The sequence below is a fragment of the Callithrix jacchus genome, chromosome 1 (genome assembly GCF_049354715.1).
Source record: "Callithrix jacchus isolate 240 chromosome 1, calJac240_pri, whole genome shotgun sequence".
NCBI classification, from domain to species: domain Eukaryota; kingdom Metazoa; phylum Chordata; class Mammalia; order Primates; family Cebidae; genus Callithrix; species Callithrix jacchus.
Window position 1 is genome coordinate 73921582 of NC_133502.1, and position 13676 is coordinate 73935257.

The 13676-nt window shown below is 44.5% G+C and overlaps 3 pseudogenes; all 3 read right to left on the bottom strand.

Annotated features, from left to right (window-relative positions):
- Window positions 1-799: 799 nt before the first annotated feature.
- On the bottom strand, window positions 800-2144 carry LOC128931349 (large ribosomal subunit protein eL29 pseudogene; annotated as a pseudogene).
- A 1301-nt stretch (window positions 2145-3445) lies between these two features.
- On the bottom strand, window positions 3446-9772 carry LOC100400938 (interleukin-6 receptor subunit alpha pseudogene; annotated as a pseudogene).
- A 55-nt stretch (window positions 9773-9827) lies between these two features.
- LOC100400579 (transforming protein RhoA pseudogene) lies at window positions 9828-10712 on the bottom strand (annotated as a pseudogene).
- Between the last annotated feature and the right edge of the window lie 2964 nt (window positions 10713-13676).

A 13676-nucleotide genomic window follows, 5' to 3' on the forward strand; every position in this document is an offset into this window, starting at 1 on the left:
AAAAGAAAGTCCTGTGCTGGATGCCAGGAAAAGGAATGAGCACTGAGAAGAGCTAACATGAGCCATAGGAAGGAGTCAGTGTCTAATGTTTGACTGCCAGTGAGGATAACAGCAGTACTGATTTTAGAGGATAATTTGGAGCATTAATTTAGGCTAATGTAAAATTATCAGCTCGTCTGGTTCAATATTTTCATGCTCTTCTCATGTTTTGTTTTATCTGGGCTTACGCACTGACTGGGGGACAGGGAAATACCCTACTGTCAGGTTATGAAGATGAAGAAAAGCCAGATACCATCTGTGTCAATCCTACGAAGCTCAAAGGTTGCAGAATGGGGTGGCTGTGCCTGCATAGGAGAGCCTTGGGCATCAAGAAACCATAGCCAATCGCTTCTCCCTGCACTAGGAAGTGCTCAGCTATGGGAGAGGCATTGGGTAACAGCTCAATATATGTTAGCTACATTGCTGTGTTGTTATTGTCAGGAATGTTTGCTGATGTATAACAGCTATATTAAGCCCACAATTACCTTAACAAGTTCTCACTATAATTTTGGGAAGAGTATTAAACATCTGGTTCCAGGGACCTAAATGATATGATTATCTCATCTTTATAAATGGAGACCAACAGCTTCTAAACATTTTGTATCCCTCAAAGCAAATTTTTTCCATTTTCTTTTCTTTCTTTTTTTTCCAGCCTCAGGTTTATTTGTACAAATAGCACAGGAGGACCCCAGCCCCATGCAGATGGCAGCCCAGGGGGTCACACCAGACCTTCTGTCCTCACGTTGGTAGACAGAGATGTCTACTTTGAAGCCTTTCTAGGGGCCTGAGCAGCTTTGGGAGCCTGAGCTGGAACTGAAGCTGGAGCTGCATGCTGGGTCTTGGTTTCATCCTTGGCCTTGGACTTGGCCTTTGGCTGGCACAGTCTGATCCCCTTGGCACTGTAGGCATGAGCACGCTTCCCAAGCTTGGGGTGGAAAATGTAGGCAAGTCCATCCAGCTTGTGGCTGACGACCTATGGGATCTTGGGCTTTACAAGGGCCTTTATGGCTTCGGCACCTGCACACCTGGCCTTAGCGTTGTTGGCCTGCATCTTCTTTAGGCCCTTCTTGCTGTGCTTCTTGGCAAAGCGCATGTTCCTCAGGAAGTTGGCACGCACTTCCTTAAGAGATTTGTAACTTTGTGGTCGAGGCTTCTTGATAACATCTCTGTGTCACTTTTGGGACTGGTTGTGTGTGGTGTGGTTCTTGGACTTGGCTGTGTCTGCATTTTAAGCTGCTGCTCCCAAAACACCTGGCACCAGAAGAGAAAGGGGCCATGGTGCATCAAATTCCTTCAGCTTTCTTAATGCTGATGAGTAAAGAAAACACTGTCTTAAGAGTTTAAAAACAGGAAGCTTATGTTTATTTATTTACTTACTTATATTTTGAGACAAGGTCTCACTCTGTTGCCCAGGCTGGAAGGTAAGGCCATGATCGTGGCTCGCTGTATCCTTGAACTCCTGGGCTCAACTGACCCTCCCATTTCAGCCTCCAGAGTAGCTGGGATTACAAGTGCTCACCACCATGCCCAGTCAATTTGTAAACATTTTTCTTTTTGTAGAGATGAGGTCTCGCTATGTCAATCAGGCTAGTTTTGAACTCCTGTTCTCAAGTGATCCTCCTACCTGAGCCTCCCAAAGTGCTGGGATGACAGGTACAAGCCACCTCATCCAGCCAATCTTTATTTTTCATTTAGTTTTAAAAAACGGCTCACTCTTGCTTGAATTTTGTTAACTAAGTTGCCGCAAGCAGCAACAGAGTCTAAAATGTACAGACAAACCCAGCAGTGAAAATCACTACTTGTGGAATATCATCACAGCTTGAACCTGGAAAACGGCAAATAAGACAGGGTGATTTTCACCCTTTACACCTATCTGGTGGTAGTGGTTGGTTTTCTAAAAGGGTAAAAGGATTTTCTAAAAGGTACTCAGAAAGTTCTGTGGTCTGGTAAATTTTGGGTCTGTGGTTACATGAATGATTTTAATCACATCTCTACTCTGGGATACCGCAATGCCTGAGGGTTAACTGTCTGGGTACCCAGTAATACCACTGACTTTTCAAATCCTGGCCAGAAAACGTAGTTGGAGTGGTCAGTCGCTGTGTCATGGCTAGACTGTTAGTGGGTGCTTCATTCCAGCTGAGCTGAATCCAACTCAAAGACCTAAACAAAAAGAATTTCCCCTTTGACAGCAGAGGCCTCACAGCTTTTAGGGTGGGGAATTTCTAGAACTCTGCCTGGTAGAATGGGGAGACTTCTCAGCACTAGGACAGGGAGTGGGATACACTTCCTTCATAACCACTGGGGGAGTAGGTGCGTTCTCCTCAGAGAAGAGGCATACTATAAATACAGAATAAAACTAGAATCTCTTCTCTAATAGGGAAAATTATTTTTTCTCCCCCTCCTTTTTCACTTGACTTGCTTTTGGGCTAAACAACGTTCCTCTGCTTCCCCCACAAGCTATTTCTATACTGACACAGTGAATACTGGATCTTCTGCCTTCCCCAGAGAAAACAATGGTGGTCTTTTAAAAAGGCAAATCAAAATGCATTCTTACCGGGTTCCTTTATTTTTCTACATTGTTTTCCCTGCTGTTAAAATATCTTCCCTGATACTCAGGTTCAATTGAAAACAAACATGAGATACAACAATTTTGATCTCAGTGCTGGCGGAAGCCCTCTCTACTGCCAGCTCTTCTTTGGGGAAGGTGAGAGACGGAGAGTATTGGTTTTCAGAGGCTGGGGTCACCCTCAGCCCCCTACTACAGGAGGCAATAAAGATCCTGTCCCCCATTCCTCTCCTTCCTTTGCTTCTCTCCTCCTGAAACTCAAAGCCAATACATTCGTTTCTATATTCCGCAAATGCCTAGGATTATTGTTTACATTTAGCGAAATGCTAATTAGGACCTAATTATAGTTCCCCATTTAAAACCATCAGACTCCAAGATACTGTATTATTCACTCACTCACACCCCCAGCTGTGGGGAAGAAAGGAAGAAAGAGGTTCTTCAGTCTAGGTGGTTTAAGTAAAAGCCATCCTCAGGCCTAGGAAAACAGAATTGCAAAGGCACTGAGGTTTCAGAATTTGAACTGGAAGATGTAACCGCACAAAGGGTCAGAGCAAGGTGACTGAGGGAGGCTTTGGCTGGAAATCCATCCCACCTGCACAATGGTGCAGCTTGTGCACAAGTTTGGGGGTGGGCAGTCAGCAGCTTCTCCTTCACACTGAGGCCCCCTCCCAGCTGCCTGGCTCTGCCCTCTAGAGTATCCAACAGAGCATTGATACGGCCCTCTTCATGGTGGCCTGAGCTCACTCTAACCCTCTTGAGCAGGGCATTTGGGAAAGGAGGTTTAAAAACTCAACCACTTCTTTATTCTGAATGGCCGCAGCAGCCCGATTTTCATCTGATCTAGAGCATTCTGCTAGGTTCTTCCATAAAAGTGAAGCCAAAGGCCCCACACCCTGAGATGAGCTGGCAGGACAGTGAGAGGCGGCTTCTGCTGAGCCCTTTGTGCTCTGTCATCCACATGGTGCAGCATGCTGACACCTGTGAAGGGAAAATAAGAGCTCAGGACCCCCAGTTCATCATTCCAAAAGAAATTACATGAGCAGAAAGCAGAGGCACATAAGAAGCTGCCTTTCCTTTTGTTCCTAGGCAGACAGCTACAGATCAGGGTTAAACATCTCCACAGGTAGCTGCTCTATGTTAAAGTGCTGACTTACTGAGCTCAAGATGAATACGTCGTTGACTATTCCTCTGCCTGCTCCTTTTCTCTTGCCACATATGGATTCAGTCATGTGGTCATACCCTCCCTCTTCCCCCTCCAGCCCGCTTGTCCCCTTTAAATACCGAAGTCCTCAAAAGCATCTTTGGAAAAAGGCATAAAAACTTTCTATGATTCCATGTTTGTTTCTTCCAGGCGTGTTCTTAACCTTGGCAAAATACACTTTTAAGTTGATTGGGCGCTGTCTCGGATACTTTTTTAGTTTACACACCCAGCCTGCCGTGTGCCACCTGGCTACCTCTCTGGGGAAGAAGCAGTCTCTATTGTTGATGGCATTAGGCCTCCATGGGTCCCTGGCATCTGGTCGGCCATGGCTGGAGGTGGTGTCGGTTCCAAGGCACTGATGAGGAGATGAGAGGAACAAGCACTGGGGTGGGTCTGGGTCTCTCTGGGACCAGCCACTCCAAAGAACACAGCCGGTGCATGCAGGTCTTACCGTCTTTCAGACTCTGCAACCTCCATGTCTTCTTTAATCCAGGAAGCTTGTTGCATTTGGCCAACCTCTGGGGAGAATATTGTCATCATCTTTCTTAGTAGTAGGTGTTTGCATGGAGGTGCTCTCAGCTGGAGGACTCCTGGAGTCTGCCCAAAGGGTGCCCATGACCTCTGGGCTCCACTCGCTTCACAAGCCTTGCCCCAGCTCCTCTTGGGCCTGAAGCTGTGTCAGGTGCCTCATGTCTTTCCAGGTGTTGAGAATGACACAGAGATGCTGGAGATCCTTGGCCATCCATGTTATGAACATCTTTGACTGTTCAGCCAGGTATCAAAGCTCAAACCATAGTCTATAGAAACGTAAGTTCCAGGAGTGGGGGTCTTGCCAAGTGACATTGAGCCAGCAGGGTTTTCTGGCCACAGCAATGATTGTGATGTTGACAGGTGGGTCGGGCTGCAGGATTCCATAACCCTCCAATGTTTGGGTTGTGTTGAACATGCTCCCAACACTGTTAGTGACACACAGGGATGCTGTATAGAAAGAGGAATCTCGCTCTGGCACTGCCAACTGGCAGAACTTCTGGGCCTCCTGGGAATACTGGCACAGCTCGTGGAAGAGGTTCTGCCTGAGGGTTCTGAAACTTCCTTCCCAGTAGCACAGCCTTGACTCAGAACCTTGACTCCGAAGACTCTATTCACAACCAACGCCTCTGAGCGGGCTCTTCCAGAAGCAGGAGAGCGGGAGCTCCTCAGGAGGAACATCCACCAGCAAAGCACAGACCCGCTGGATAGCCAGCCCGGCAGCAAGAATGGTTTCCAGAGTCGCAGAGCTGCACCAGCCTCAAAAGCAACCTCCTTCCCACGCCAGCCCATCTGCTGGAGCATTAACCTGCACCGGGATTCCTGTGCAACCAGTGGACAGTGGCATGATCTTCTCCCACTCTGGGCAGGTCAGGGGAATACAGCAGCCTAGTCAGTACATCACTCACCACCTCGAGCGTAGGGCAGCCTCCTGGGCCAGCACTACCCACAGTGTGGCCAGCAGCACTCAGCAAAGGGCCAGCATGTTTCCTCCTTGGTTAATGCCCAGTGGTCCCAGAGAGGTGGACGGGTTGGTAGGAACCAGGAGGCAGAGGCAGGGTGGCAGGCAGGTGGGCTCAGAACAGGGGGCACCCACCATGCGGCTCCCTCTGGTCCTGCCTAGGCTGGCTCAGTAGGTGTCAGTGCGATTTCCTACTCACATAACTTAGAGCAGTGGCGGTGCTGACAATGCAGGAAAACATCTTGAAATTCATTTTGTAAAGTGACTTGGCTGGACCAACTGATTTTTCCATCAGTAGTGAAAAAGAGGACCTGTTTCTTCCCAGTCTTGACCTATTAGTGAGATATGAAATTTTGAATCGTTGCCAGTCTAACAGGTATAATTTTAATTTGCATTCTTTTATAATGAGAGTATAAAATTTTCTGAATGATCTAAGTTCTTCATTTATGAAGTGGAAAATTTAAAATATTTTTATGGGTTTGCAAAATTTGAGTCTTGTTTAAAGAGTTTTCTCATCCTCAAGCTGATACAGATAACTTCCATTATCATCTAATAGTTTATAATTTTGCCTTTTATAATTGCCCACAATACTTTTATACTTTTACCTTACTTTTTAGTGGATATTTGAAGCTCCTCTCAATGTCCTCAACTCTCAAACAAGTGTTCTTTCTGGGAAAAGTATTGTACTTTACATTTTATAATTTTTCTGCCTGCTGTTGGGAACACCATGCTGAGTGCCTGCCTGGTAACATCAATATATACTGTACTCTTTAGCACGGCTACAAGATTACTGCATACAGAAGACATGTTTTGCCTTCTAATCTCATAACAAAATGATCTACACTCCACTCTGCCTTGAAAGTCTAACTTTTGGAGTCTGCTCTTCTCCTCCTCCCTCGGCAGATGTAAGAACATGCACTGAAATTAAGTGAATTAAATGTCATTGCAAGCAGCACTAGAAGGCCATCACTGTAATTTGTAGTGCACCAGAGTACAAGGCAAGGGGAACACACATCTGGTCTTGGCCACAGCTGATCAGCGCTGTTGTCGTTGCCCTGGGAAAGCAGCCATGAACAGTACACATGAACGAACAAGACTCTGTGTGCCAATAGAACTTTATTTATCAAGATCAAAATTTGAATTTCTCATAATTTTCACGTCATAAAATGCTATTCTCATTTTGATTAAAAAAAAAAAATTTGAAAGTGCACAAACCGTTCTTTGCTGGCGAGGATACAAAAGCAGGCAATGGTGGTATAGTTTGCTGACTTCTGCTGTAGAACTGTAGAAGGATAGCTTTTCTTTTCTTTTTTTTTTTTTTTTTTTTTGAGATGGAGTTTCACTCTTGTTACCCAGGCTGGAGTGCAATGGCGCGATCTCGGCTCACCCCAACCTCCGCCTCCTGGATTCAGGCAATTCTCCTGCCTCAGCCTCCTGAGTAGCTGGGATTACAGGCACGCGCCACCGTGCCCAGCTAATTTTTTGTATTTTTAGTAGAGACGGGGTTTCACCATGTCGACCAGGATGGTCTCGATCTCTTGATCTCGTGATCCACCCGCCTCGGCCTCCCAAAGTGCTGGGATTACAGGCATGAGCTACCGCGCCCGGCCCAGGCTAGCTTTTCTTACAAGACTTTTGTGCAGTTCTGCAAGCATCAATTTTAAAGTATATTATGCTTTTTATACCAAGTGCACCTTCATTAGCTCATTGGACGAAAACGTGTTCGGTGTCTGGCAAGTGCCAAGGGATAGACAAAGTGTAGGCATATTGCAGGAGTGCTCAGCATGACTGCCTTCATTAGTTTTTCAGTCCTTGCACAGAGGTATTTATGCATAAAGTTCCAGAAATAAATGATCTATCTTTGGACTTCCACTGAAATTAGTGGGTAAAATAAATAGCCAGTTCCAAAATGATATGTTAAGTATTGAGATAGGGGTAAGCACCACACCTCATATAAGCACATGAGAAAAATCCTAACTTAGAATGAGATAATAGAGCCATGAACATGTTTTTTAGAACTGAATATTGAACTGCCTCTTGAAGTATAAGAAATATGTGTCAAATATGGAGGAAGGAGTGTGGTGGGAAGTAGCATTTGTAAAGGGAAATCAAACAGATAGAAGCATCAACCTAAACAGGGAATTGTAGCATCCATTTTCTTACGGGATTCTTGAGGGTCAAGTGCAGAACCCCAGTCTCTGGTTACATTTCTTTTGCGAGGAGATGGGGCAGCTGTGAGGATGATTTTAGACCATACAGTATGATAAATATCTGAGACTTAGTAGGAAGACTAGAAATAAAACAATGTGTTCTGGGTGAGGGTTTGGGGTTGGAGATTCTGATTATCTTTTTTTTTTTTTTTTTTTTTTTTTGAGAGGTAATCTTGCTCTGTCCCCCAGGCTAGAGTGCAATGGTACAATCTCAGCTCACTGCAACCTCCATCTCCCGAATTCAAGCAATTCTTCTCCCTCAGCCTCCCAAGTAGCTGGGATTACAGGTGCATGACACCATGTCCAGCTACTTTTTGTATTTTTGTAGAGATGGGGTTTCACCATGTTGGCCAGGCTGGTCTTGAACATTTTTGAACCTCAAGTGATCACTTGACCCTCAAGTGATCCGCCCACCTCAGCCTCCCAAAGTACTCAGACTACAGGCATGAGCCATCTTGCCCGGTGGTTCTGAAGACTTTAAGCACCGTCCTGCCTCCTGCTGATTTATAACCTCAACTAGCTACCTCAATGCTGACAGATGGTGACAGAGCAATTTGGATTACAGAACAAGCGGTAATCGAGGGGACTGTTTGTAGCAAGTAGAGTTGTGCATAGCAAGTACAGTAAGTTGTACGTAACTCATTTTCAAAATAGCTCTGACTGTTGATGAGAAAGTATACGTCAATTTTGATACCTAAGTTTACTTTTGTTGCAGGAAAACATTCACAAAATAATCAAATTATTTACAAATTTAAGCCACAATATTATTTTAGTTAATCCAGAATGGTTTGCTGAGGGTACATATAAGAATTCCTTCTGACTGTATATTTGGAGTTTTTTCACTAAAAAATTTGAGACTTTCTTCCAAAGTGAATCCATGCATTTGTTATTATTTAGGATTAAAATGATGCAGCCATAAAAAATGATGAGTTCATGTCCTTTGTAGGGACACGGATGAATCTGCAAACCATCTTTCTCAGTAAACTGACACAAGAACAGAAAAACAAACACTGCATGTTCTCACTCGTAGGCCGGTGTTGAACAATGAGAACACATGGACACAGGGAAGGGAGCATCACACACTGGGGTCTATCAGGGGGAATAGGGGAGGGACAGCAGGGAGGTAGGGAGGTCGGGGAGGGATAATATGAGGAGAAATGCCAGATATAGGTGACGGGGGGACAGAGGCAGCAAACCACATTGCCATGTATGTACCTATGCAACAATCCTGCATGTTTTGCACATATACTCCAGAACCTAAAGTGCAATAATATACATATATATTTATATATATGTGTGTGCATATATATATTATAAAATATATATATATTATATATATACACACATATGATGAAGGACAATGATTTCTTGGTGTAGTTACTCTGAGTAAATAATTGATAAAATAGCATATGTCTTGAAGGATATTAAGGAAAATGCTATCCAGATTCTATTCTATAATGGCTAAAATACTGATAAATGCAAGGTCATCCCAATAAGTGAGTCATAAAGTTGAGACGCAAATGTTAAAACATTGCACAGTGCTTAAGAATATCACAAATATTTTGAAAGAGATATATTTGAAGAATGATCTCCAAATCTAGCAATTGTCATAACTGTTTTACATGACTCACTTTTCAGACTGAAGTTTACTAGACCCTCCTCTGGTATACAGTGGACACAAATGAGTTGCAGGCATGGTGGGCTGGGCACAGCTGTCCTCTGCATACTGGAAGTACCTTGTATGCATGCACTGTACTTCTGACCGGTCTTCCTGTCCCACAGTGGCCCATGTCCTGGGCTTTCCTTTATTGAATGGGCAACGCACACTGCCTTATATAGGATTTGCACTGCCATTGGCTGTTCGTGGTAGACATAAGAAGTTTAACAACAGGGCTGGGTGATCTGACCCTGGTATTTTTGTTCCCAATGTCTGAACGGTTTTTGCATGTGCTGTGTTTTAGTTACTCCAATTTTATTGTGTCCAGATTATTTTCCTCTTAGTCTTTTCTTTTTTTTTCAAGTGTAGATATATTTATTTTTGGTAGCATACATTAAGTGACAGTAATTACACAGTAACTATAAGGTAACTAACATGAAATCACAGAACTGTAACTGCCACAGCTGCGTGGACTTGGGCTTTTCTGGTTCAGCCCATTTTCAAAAAACTGCCCACCCCAGAGCTATGCCAACAAAATCTGTTAACTAGTAAAACCCTGAAGTGGTGACTCACCAGAGTACCTTGCAGCTGACAGGCAATAGGCAGACATGTTAGTTATAAAGTAGTTACAGCCTAAATCACAAAAGTTACCAACTGTTTCTCTTTCTAGAAAGAAGCAAAAGTTACGAAATTCCTTGAATTAGTGCCTGGTGTATCAGGTGGGAGTGCAGAGGAGGGATGTTAGAGCAGTGTCAAAAGGACCCTAGTGGGCCAGACAGGTTGGACATCATTAATAATCATAGTTGGCTTCTACATACTGGTAGCAAGATGACTTCTGATTTGTAATCGTAGGTAAATTATAGATAAATGAAAAAGGCCAGTAATCAAACACCTGTTCAAGATTAATAAACAGCACTTGTTCAAAATGAACTGCCTAAGGGCTGTGCTTGCAGCAAGGTTTCACAAGACAAGGCACCCAGATTTTTTTCTTCCCACATCTAGCTTGCAGAGCAGCTCTTGTAGCCATTTCAAAAACCTCTCTCACTCCATCTTTGGTCTTTGCTGAACACTCCATGTACCCAAAAGCACCAATCCTGTTTGCCATAGCTCTGCCTTCTTCAGGTTTCACAGGTTCCTGCTTCATTTTATCTAGCTCCCGCCTTATGTGCTCATCATTCCGAATATCCTTCTTATTCCCAACCAGGATGATGGGCACATTGGGACAGAAATGCTTGACTTCCGGGGTCCACTTTTCTGGGATGTTTTCTTAACTATCAGGACTGTCGATGGAAAAACACATCAGGATAACATCAGTGTCTGGGTAGGAGAGGGGCCTCAGGCGATCATAATCTTCCTGTCCAGCTGTGTCCCACAAAGCCAACTCTACCTGTTTTCCATCCACCTCGATATCTGCCACATAGTTCTCAAACACTGTGGGTACATACACCTCTGGGAACTGGTCCTTGCTGAAGACTATGAGCAAGCATGTTTTTCCACAGACTCCATCACCAACAATCACCAGTTTCTTCTGAATGGCAGTCATTGCTCAGGCAACGGACACCGGTCTGCGAGTCTCAAGCTCAGAGACGAAGACGGGCAGCTTAAGATGAGAGCGCAGGGCCAGGCAGGGTGACTAACGCCTGTAATCCCAGCACTTTGGGAGACCGAGGCGGGTGGATCATGAGGTCAAGAGATCGAGACCATCCTGGTCAATATGGTGAAACCCCGTGTCTACTGAAAATACAAAAAATTAGCTGGGCATGGTGGCGCGTGCCTGTAATCCCAGCTACTCAGGAGGCTGAGGCAGGAGAATTGCCTGAACCCAGGAGGCGGAGGTTGCAGTGAGCCAAGATTGCGCCATTGCACTCCAGCCTGGGTAACAAGAGCGAAACTCCGTCTCAATTAAAAAAAAAAAAAAAAAAAAGACCAGACCGCAGACTAATGAGGGGAGGGAACCGCCGGAGGACCACGGGCAGCAGGAGGGGAGCGCCTCTTGTTAGTCTTTTCAATCCATCTGTGTTTTATGAGCAAATGGTTTTGGTTTGTTTCTCCTTAACATTTGTCAAAGTGTGGGTTTGCTATCTGTGCGGTGTTTGATGTTGGAGAACACCCTGGAATTCTTTGCTAACAACAAGAATTAACATGTTGATGAGGGTAAGACAGGTCACTAAGGAACCGTTTTTTGCATTTTGCACTGATTTCAGCCAAGCTTCCTGTTGCCTTGCCATTTTGCATACACAGAGAGCACACTATTGTTCAAGCCCAACAGGCCCACTACTGCTCTGTGATGGGCTCCTGCGCTTCAACTCTCTTTACCCCGTAAGTCATTATAGCCCATATGGTACTGGGGTGGCAGCCTGGCGCAGTGGTGTGTGCTTCCTCATCCTATCCCTAGAGTCCTCAGTCAGGATGGGAGGGGTGGTCTTCAGAGAGCAAAGCCTTTTACTCCCTGTCCTGGGTAAAGAGAGGTAATTAATTTTCAAGTAAATTAATGAGGCTGATTTTCTTATTAGAGGCTGTCTTTTGTCTTTGAAAAGAAAGGTGGCCAAAACTGATCATTCAGATTTAGAATCATGTTCTTTGAACCCAGAGGATTCAACATTACTTATGTAAGAGTCAGTTCCAGGAGATTGTCAGACAGCAATTAATGGACCTGTTTGATCAACACCCCCATCACACACACACACACACACACACACACACACAGCCCACACACATATTTCGTTGTTATGAAAGGGAAGATTGGCTGGGCTTGATAATCCCAGCACTTTGGGAGGTAAGGCAGGTAGATCATACGATGCCAGGAGATTGAGACCAGCCTGGGCACCATGATGAAACCCCATTTCTACTAAAAATACAAAAATTAGTGGGACATGGTTGGGCGAGCCTGTAATCCTAGCTACTCGGGAGGGTGAGGCATGAGAATTGCTTGAACTCAGGAGGCAGAGGTTGCAGTGAGGCAAGATCATGCCACTGCACTCCACTCTGGGCAACAGCAAAAAGAAAAAGACAAAGGGAAGAAAGGAAGGAAGGAAGGAAGGTAGGGAAGGAGGGAGGGAAAGAAAGAAGAAAGGAAGGAAAGAAGGAAGGAAGAAAGAAAGAAAGAAAACAAGGAAGGAAGGGAGAGAGAGAAAAAGAAAGAGGAAAAAGAAAGAGGAAGGGAGGGAGGGAGGGGGGAGGGAGGGAGGGAAGGCTGTTAGCATCATATGAAAATATTTTATAAATGTTCTGCTAACTTTCATTTGGGATTACAGAGAAATTCTAAAGAGAATGCTTGCATTAACTCACCTCTGTTTTGTGTGTGGTGTGCAGTGCATGTGAACCAGTTTAGATAGAATGGGCTAGATGGTGTCTGTAATACAGTTTACATAGAATGGGCTAGATGGTGTCTGTAATTTTCTACTTATAACTTCATTGAGTCCTATAGCTGGTTCGTAAAATTATACATGAAATACCAGGATAAAAGCCCCAGAGCTTACCATTGTTCAACGCTGCTGGCTAATAGGGGAGAAAATGAGACCTAGAAAAGTTGAGGTCTTCATCCAGAGACACAGTTTGCAGTAAAGCTCCTGTGTTCCTGTGTTCTTTTCATTTCAGATATGATGTCAATGACTGTGTACACGTTGTATGAACTCAATTCATACAACCATTCATTCAGTAATCTCTTGGGGAGGAATAGAAAAGAGGAAATCTTGGTAAATCCTAGAATCACCAATGGTTCTTTTTCCAGGTCATAAGAGCTGTTTCTTCCCTCCCCCAACCCTAATTGCCCTCCTCTGCCCCATATTCTTCTACAAAGTTATTTCTACATGAAATTCATATAGATAAAACTGAGTGTCAAACTTAAAGCAATGCTTATGTCAAGATGACAGCAGTCCTCTCCTGCAGTTTGATTTTTGTCTTGATGAGTGAGGGAGTTGCTCTATCAGCAGGCAGGGTGCATCTGCTCCTTGTTGTGGATGAATCGCTTTGCCTGACATACGGAGATGAAATCAGAGGTAAATAAACATGAAGACACCAAGACTAAACTGAAGACCCCAACAGCAGTTTCAGGAGTCCACAACCATCCTGTGTTGATCTGTAATCAGCTCAAGTTGACATGTGCCTCCAGTTGGACCTGATTCTTTTCCAGCAAAGAAAATGTCGACAGATTGCATTTGTTCTGTTAGAACTCACCACTGTGGAGTGGGCCATAGTCTGGCCATGATTCAGCTTTGAGGCTGAGAGAAACCTGTCCCTCCACCTTCATTTCCTCTCACCCACTACCAGAGGGACAGTTGTCAGCCTTTGTCACAGAGCCACACTGAAGAGGTCAGGTCGTCCTGGTCTCACAGAGGAGCATCTGGAACTAGCCTTTGGGTTTTCCCATGTGGAAGTCCAGCCTCATGCAGGCAATTACTTTTTTATTACTCGTCAAAACCTCTGCAAGGCCAGTGGTTCCTTTTCTTTTTATGCAGCTTTTTTGTTTTGAAATAATTTCAAATTTATGAAGGGGTTACAAGAAAGTGCAGAGC